The sequence below is a fragment of the Procambarus clarkii genome, chromosome 21 (genome assembly GCF_040958095.1).
Source record: "Procambarus clarkii isolate CNS0578487 chromosome 21, FALCON_Pclarkii_2.0, whole genome shotgun sequence".
Taxonomy (NCBI): domain Eukaryota; kingdom Metazoa; phylum Arthropoda; class Malacostraca; order Decapoda; family Cambaridae; genus Procambarus; species Procambarus clarkii.
The window spans coordinates 35,505,617-35,514,599 of record NC_091170.1 but is presented as its reverse complement, the minus strand read 5'-3'; positions in this window follow the sequence as shown (position 1 = coordinate 35,514,599).

Genomic DNA, 8,983 nt, shown 5'->3' with positions numbered 1-8,983 from the left:
TCTTTATAGGTTAGGTTAGGTAGCCAAAAAAGTTAGGTTAGGTTAGGTTAGGTAGGTTAGGTTGATGAAAAACAATTAATTCATGAAAACTTGGCTTATTAGGCAAATCGGGCCTTGAATAGTAGGCTGAGAAGTGCGTTCTGGCTACTAGGTACGACATATATATATATATATATATATATATATATATATATATATATATATATATATATATATATATATATATATATATATAGTGTGTGTGTGTGTGTGTCCCACACACCTTCTATCCCCCCTTTCCCTCCCCTCTTCCCTGTCTGGCCTATAACCTCAAACATGGCATTTCCATTTGTTTATATACCAAGAAATCTAGGGATTCGGTCAGCCACTGGTTATGTAGAGGAGTTTACTTTTGTGCCCAACACCTCTCTTAATAGTGCCAATAGGACCGACCCGCACCAGCCTGTGACCGTCCCGTACCCCTAGATCATTTCCCTGCAAAGTTGGGCGAGGCTATCCCCTAGCTTCCAACCTTGGACAGACAAATCAGACATTCTCTTTCTTATAGACATTGTCTTCTATGTCCCGAGTAGTTCAAGAAGTGATATTCGAAGAAGTGAGAAGATCATTCGACCCACAGGAGTCTCCATACAAGACAATATTTACATCTGAGGTGAGTCACAGTGTTACAAACCCTAATCCAGATCCACGGCAGCTGTAGTCATGTGCATACATGACTTACTGTAAGCAAACTTGGGATACTAAGATTTCTGTACATAATTTTGAATGAAGCACTTACACATTTCTTGAACATCACTGACACTGTATCCAGTCCCATCCTCCCGTTTAAATAGCACTTATTGTAACGGTGAGGATCATCGTACATATATTGACGTTAAAGGCAATTAAGAGTAGAAATCGGCGGTATTGTATCTGGGCAAACCAGAGAGGTTTTTGTAATGATGTTGCGAAAAAACTTAACCATATTACAACCCAACCTTCCTAGACCTAATACACGTTATCTGAGGTCTAAAATATATTTATGTGCTATACTAAGCCTAGGAATATTTAAGTTTGGATTTTAACTAAATTTTAAGTGAATGGTACCAAATTCTAAGTGTCCATTACGTCTATGTATGTACGATGGTCCATATAGTTACAAAATGTACTATGTAAACAGGAGGATGGATTGCAGTATCATTAAGAGATGCAGCCTAATTCCATAAGGTTGACTAACACCATTAACTCCCATTAAATAGACAATTAAAGTGACAAAGATTTATGAAACTAACGATGCTTCTGTACTTCTGAAGACTAGGATAATAAAAATCAAAGTTCAACGCTCAGATGAGACTAACGAAAAACAATTTCCTTGAAGCTCGCTCTGGGATTTCCAACATTTGGCCGTTACTTACAAACTTGGTTTCTTTAATTAAATGCATAAAAATATATTATTTGAAGGGGGCCATGTTGTAACAGTAAGGACTGGTTTATATATGTAAATCGTATAATGTTTTAAATCATTACTAGGCTTTCTTTCAGAATGGCAGGAAATCGTTTCTAGCGGCGTTTGGTTCAACGAACCCCACTAACATAATCTTGATGCTACGATGAATGGATTTGTCCATATTGATCACGCTCAATCTCAAACCAAAATTCTTTGTAAATTACTACCCTGCTTAAGACAAGGTCTGGTAGCCTCATCAGTTGTGTAACTCTCTTCCCTGTGAACTACCCCCTCCGGCCCCCTGCCTCTGGCTGCTGCTTCACAGAAAACGGAGACAGCAACAGTCACAACGTTGCCTAAGCATACAACACCCACGCGGCAGAAGCCCAATTTGGCCCACACGAGGCCACTATACAGAGTCTAGCCTTGAAAATACATAAAAATTTGCTAAAATTCTTCTACAGAAATCCCGTGTATTTTTGTATTATTTTTTAACAGTAATCTTTTTACTGGTTAAGTAAAACGGGCGAGGCTATCTTACTGGTTTTTACTTTTCTATTGGTTAAGAGGGGAACGAGACGACAACTTTATTACTAAACAATATGTATACCTGGCAGAAGTTTCCCTGTGTGGGTGGGTAAGACGCCACTCAGTGGGGGTTTTTACGTCTGACCTTCGTTCCTTAATTGAACTTTCTGCTTGTTTGCTCGTCTGCCTGCGTCTTGGCATAATTGTCTGTCGGCCTGCTTGCTTGCTTGACTTTTTGGTGTACCATGCTGTCTGTAACATGAGAGCAGAATAGGATGGGAATGCAAGGACCCCTCCCCCCCCCCCCCCATAAAACATAAAACAAAATATATGAACATAAAACATAATTATAACTGAAAAATAAATGAATAATTATATATATATATATATATATATATATATATATATATATATATATATAATGTACATACACACACACACACATCACTGAATATGGCAGAAAGCGCGACATCAATGATACTAACGCGAATCAAATCTATTTTCACTTACGAAGGAAGTTGAATTAAGTCTCCAAAGCTCATTTACAGATTTATTTGGCCTGACGCTAAGACATGCGTTTCATTGATTCTCGTTAACATTATCAAAGGCAGAGTTCGAATGATTACAATTGTTGTTGTTGTTTTAGATTCAGCTACTTGGAACCAAAAGTTCCAAGCAGCACGGGCTATGGTGAGCCCGTAATTGAATTCGGTTATTCGCGATAACCTTGTTACCGTGATATTTGGGTTAAAGTTTTAAATGGAGGTGGGGATTCCTCCTTTTCCCTGTTTCTTTACTCTTCTGTTTTATTGCACTGATTTTAGTCTTGTTTTAATAACATTATCTTGGTGGCGGATGTAGATGTAGAATGTTCACTAGTGAGTCCCATTCCTCAACTGCTTTTCTAATCATTGTAGTCGCCGTGGAATTTGCATCAAATGCAGCTGCTGTCGTTGGATTAATGTTGAGTTTGATGCGCAGGGCTTCAGTCGCTTCGCATTCCAGTAGATAATGCAAGAGTGGCGCCTCTGCTTCTGTTACACAGATGTGACACGCTAATGATTACATTGTTGTTTAAGATTCAGCTAATGGGAACAAAAAGTTCCAAGTAGCACGGGCTATGGTGAGCCCGTAATGGACTTACCAGGCACAGGATCGGGGCTATAACTGTCCTAATGATTACATTGTTGTTACAGATTCAGCTACTCGGAACAAGTTCTAAGTAGCACGGGCTATGGTGAGCCCGTAGTGGACTTACCAGGCACAGGAGCGGTGCTGTGTCGAATGATTACATGGTGTTGTTTTAGATTTAGCTACTCAGAATGAAGTGTCCACGTAGCACGGGCTATGGTGAGCCCGTAAGAATGATTACAATTTTTTGCTGTTGATATATAGACGGGGATGAGTTGAAGGACTCATCATTCCGTGGGCTCCATCATTAAGCTAGTGCTTACAATGATGAGAATATAGATTCCCTTTGCAACAAGTGTAAAATTCGTAGCACTTGTTCATCGTGTGTACTGAAAGTTCTGGCATTCCAACAGACTTCATAACAAGGCATGAAGTTTGTTGGAATCCTTGGTAGCCTTTATGAACTTTATAAAGTCATCTGCACACTATCAGTTACTGAAGTTCAAGATGAGAGGACATTTTCAAAGCTAAAGATGCCAAAGACAAAGGTAAGATATTCACTGTCCGAGGAGAACTCGTAATCATACATGTTGCTAATCCACTGAAAAGGAAGTGAATTGGATGCAGAAGCAATTACTGACAGATTCATATAACTATCTAGTGAATTGAAATGATTGTTCTTTATATAGTAGATTGCATGACATATACTTTTGAACTAGTTGTTAATGTGTAAAATGTTCAGTACAGGCAAACTATTAAAAAAAATATCCACCATTTATTTAAAATTTAAAAAATAAATAAAAAAATTACAGCAGTATGTATTTACATTTAGTGTCTACTGTATACTGCAAGTAATATGTACAATATATGTACACTGTAATTACTATAAAAAAATACATTTCGCACAAATTTTAATTGCACCTTTTACCACATTTATTTCTTATTTTATTTTATATATTTCTTATAAAAATTTAATGATGTCCTTATAGTTGGGGGGGGGGGGCATACCCGTGTCTCGTACCGACCAATATTTTTACTGCCAGTCTGCGGCCTGGAGAGTATTGGTGAGGCCAACAAACACGTTTTACCACTACCTGCACGACCAGTCCTCTAATGTTTCCCAACGTCAAGAAACTCTAGTACTAAAGTGCCCTCTCCTAACACTACACTACACACAGAAATCTCAATTGCGTGAAATAATCTACCAGAGGACCCAAAACGGGACAGTATGTCAATTTCGTGAGCCGCTACCATTTTCTCGTACGACAATTTTTGGTCTTAGAGTATACGTCAAAATTCGACGTTGTATTAGGAGGACGGGTTCACCTGCCAGCCAGATTAAAACAAAACGTTGGCAGTCGTCCAGCCACATCCTGCCAGTAACGGAGTGCCGGACCAACAGGGCTGTGGTGGATATGTGGGCCTGCGGGCCGCTCCAAGCAACAGCCTAGTGGACCAAGCTCTCACAAGTCAAGTCTGGCCTCGGGCCGGGCTTGGGGAGTAAAAGAACTCCCAGAACCCCATCAACCAACACCCGTACCCTCAGCACGCGCACAACCTCTAGCTGGATGCCGCACCAGGCAGAGGGGCAGCTGGAGTACTACTAGCTGGCGATGAGGTGACCGACAGGGACAAGCGCGGCAATTTTTAGCTTGGTTCATTTATTATGTACCCCCATTCCGTGGCTGGAAATGGTCTTCAATACCCATCCCGTGGGTGGTATAACATACCCATCCCATGGGTGGTATAACATACCCATCCCATGGGTGGTATAACATACCCATTCATTTGGTGGATGTAGACCCCCCATACTCATTCCGTGGGTTGTACTGGAAATGATTACAGGAGCCCATAATTTTGCCAAATTTCATTTGGCAAAATTTGACTAGTTACATAGTTTAATGTACGTTAATAGTTGTGTGTTCAAGAACTGGGAAAACATTTCACTCGAATTTATAACCCATGTTGGTTAGCACTGTAAAAGCACCTCACTCACCTGTGGTTGAGTGCTCATTAACTACATGCTGTCTATCTCTGCCCATGAAGAACAGAATTGACAAATGGCTGTTAATCCAACCCGTCCTCGACTCAAGTCCATTACATCCAGCGGTCGACCCCACAGACGCATTCATAATCTTTTACATGCTGTTCATTCAAAACGGGAATTTTCTCAAATATAAACATATTATAATAGCATGTTGTGTATATATAGACATAGGTTAGGTGTTTAGGTTCTGTTGGCCATTATTTGTGTTTGTAGTACGTGGGTGAAGCATTTACAGCGTTGTGGTTCGAACAAAATTCGTCAGTGAAGCACCTGTTCCGGAAGTGTTCGGACGTCATCAGTTGTGAGTCGTGTGTAAACCGTTTTTCATTCATAAACAGGGGGTTTGGCGGGTGCACGGAATCACTTTTGGGTCTTTGTTTGGAGGACGGACTGGACGTTTGAACACTTCCGGAACAAGTATGTTTATTCTCATCCTAGAAAAAGAAGACAAGGTATTACAGATGTTTGTTTTCTAAATAAGATAAGAGGTGGTTAGAGAATGTAATGGGTGGGTGGTGGAGTGTGTGGGGGTTGGTGAATGTAATGGGTGGGTGGTGGAAGAGCAAGGTTTTTTTTTTGCGGTAGAGGAGGAGGGGTTTTACGCTCTGGCCGACTTTACGCTAGTTATTCTCCTGGAGATTTAATATATGCGCCTGCTGGTATTTCCAGAGGAGAAAATCTCCGACGTACACAAACCTTGGTAGTGAATTTTGATTAAAATGTACTTACAAAAGAAGCGCATACAAGATTATACGTATATCAGTGGACTCTTACACTTTCCTTGGGTGACCTTAGTTATGCTGGAGTAATATTTCAGTGGTAAAAACCCTTGGACTTAACCAATATAATTCATCTTATCATCCAGAACTCTAGATCACCTCACATCATATTACTGGAGACATGTCCACATTACCTCAAATACTCTTGCCCCCTCATGCAAGTATAGAATCAATTAAATATCCACATATAATATTACATCACTTTGCACACATTTTATGACAGGAAAACTGGACTCTCTCTGACTAAATATTACTTAATGTGATTTACAAGGTATAAATTTTGTACAACTAATGTCTTAGCTGAAATATCTGGGCTGTAAGAAGACATTCACCAGAGACCTCCCGCTACACGTACATCCGCCGCCATCTTCGATTCAAGTCTGACAACGTTTGGTGACGCTCGCCCCTTGATACAAAATGTCCAGCCAGTTTCTAGAAAACCCCTAAATGTTTACATCTATAATAATCAATTGTGGCAAATATAAAAGCGTCTACTTTTCCTTAACAAAAGTTCGCCATAGATACTACCGGTTAGCCATAATCACTAAATACATACAGGTACTACTTGGCTGTGCGGAGGGATAATGATACCCCTTGGTCGGCCAGAGCTGAAATTATTATTAATTTATTCCTTTACATTCGTAACAGGGGGGTTGTAACTTAAGATCTAATCATGAGGAATATTTATTCTGTCAACTTTACTCATGTTCAGATGATGAGGCTTCTGTGGTTTCCACTGCTGCATTACATAACCACACCAATAAGTTAGTTCTAAGTGACACATATATCGATATTTAATACGCAAGAAACCATACCGTCAAGTATGGTTTAGAAGATATGAGAAAAATATCCTATTCAGAGGAAACTGAGTGCTCATGACTGGGTGTTGGGAGATAAGTGGCGGGACCTTCCTCCAGGGTGAAGTTTTGGCGCCATTACCATGTCCGGGGGAGGTACCAGCGTCCAGGGCTCACCTACAACAGTTCAAGGAGAGACAATTTGTTTTCTTCCCCACCACTCCGGTAACAGTAGTCGGCGCACGTGCCTAAAACAGCGCGTTACTCCATCCCAACTATTACACGGTTACAGAGGCGGCATAGGCTACTGGACCCGACAAGCACATTATATGGTTGTTGTTGTTGTCGCAGTACGGTTGTAAATCAACATTACATGAAATGGTACTCAACACTGGCCATTACACTGCTGAAAACCAATAAAATATATCGAGTGTTTCGAATGCTCACGTAACTGAAGGCTGGAGCTGCAATATTATTATATAAACAATTAAACATCCGCTAGTTACACAGTAACTGTTCAGTATACAAAACATGAACGTTGGAGAGTACTCAGTATTATACCGAATCAATTATAGTCCTGGGCAATAATCAGGACTAATGTATTCTTGCTGGTTATTCAGCAAGCTCTTGTGATTTTCTTAATAACCTTCCAGAGCTTCATAAGTCTTAATAACCCTGCAGAGATTCATAAGTCTCTAACCCTGCAGAGGTTCATAGACCATAATAACCATCCAGAGGATCATTGACCTTAATTACCCTCCAGAGGCAGTGGCCTTAATAGTCCTCCAGAGGTTCAAAGCCCTGAAGCCCAAGACCAGACTTATTATTAGCAGCCAAGTTCCCGGGTGTTAAGATAAGGGACACACAAAGAGATGAACAGTAGTATCCTGCTTTTTAGTGTATATAAACATTTACTTTAACTGGGAACTTTGCCTGAGTCTTAATTACACTTACAGATTGGTCAGTAGGCAAGTTGTCGCTTTAAAATAATAAACATTTAGTCGAACATCAAGAAAAAAAATTCTCGTTTTCCATTCAACACAGAAACAACCAGGCAAGTGCTCTATTCTGTCTCGTCAAGGAGAACACCAAAGAGGTCGTCAAGCAACTTTACCATGGTGGAGCTGGCTAGGTTGGTGTCTAAAGTGCATATTATTAGTACAGAGTCAAGACGGGTTTCCCTCCTTGTTCAGAGGAACGTTTCACCACCAACACATGATGAAAGAGCTGAGATATGATGCTTTGGTCGTGGAACTCTTCTTCTTACGAATAAGTGGTTTATATCCCAAATGGAAGGTGAACCTGAGGAGTGTATGAAGGTGCATTGTTTGCGTCTGGAGCTACCGCGTGCCAACAAGCTCCTTAGCGGAGGGTCTGGAGACGCCTGTATCTGGAACCCTGTGTCTGGAGCTGCCTGTGTCTGGAGCCGCCTGTGTCTGGAGCCGCCTGTGTCTGGAGCCGCCTGTGTCTGGAGCTGCCTGTGTCTGGAGCTGCCTGTGTCTGGAGCCGCCTGTGTCTGGAGCCGCCTGTGTCTGGAGCCGCCTGTGTCTGGAGCCACTTGTGTCTGGAGCCACTTGTGTCTGGAGCCGCCTGTGTCTGGAGCCGCCTGTGTCTGGAGCTGCCTGTGTCTGGAGCCGCCTGTGTCTGGAGCCGCCTGTGTCTGGAGCCGCCTGTGTCTGGAGCCGCCTGTGTCTGGAGCCGCCTGTATCTGGAGCCGCCTGTGTCTGGAGCCGCCTATATCTGGAGCCGCCTGTGTCTGGAGCTGCCAGTGTCTGGAGCCGCCTGTGTCTGGAGCCGCCTGTGTCAGGAGCTGCCTGTGTCTGGAGCCGCCTGTGTCAGGAGCCGCCTGTGTCTGGAGCCGCCTGTGTCTGGAGCCGCCTGTGTCAGGAGCCGCCTATGTCTGGAGCCGCCTGTGACAGGAGCTGCCTGTGTCTGGAAGCCTGTGTCTGGAGCTGCCTGTGTCTGGAGCCGCCTGTGTCTGGAGCCGCCTGTGTCTGGGGGCCTGTGTTTGGAGGTCTGTGTGACAAATGTAATCAGAAAGAGGGTGACGAAGGTGGCCAGAGATGAGCTGGGGTCGCAGTAGAAAGGTAGTAGTGGTGGGTGAAGCTAGCAACCCTGCCAGATACCTCAACCACTTTTTATGCAGCTAGAACCAGATATTTACAGCTCGCTTCACGTGGCGCAACTCGAGGAAAACTTCACCGCGTCACAAACGTTTTGACAACAATGGATATTGTTGCCCGTCCTCATCAACAATGGCAAAATGGACATTAAG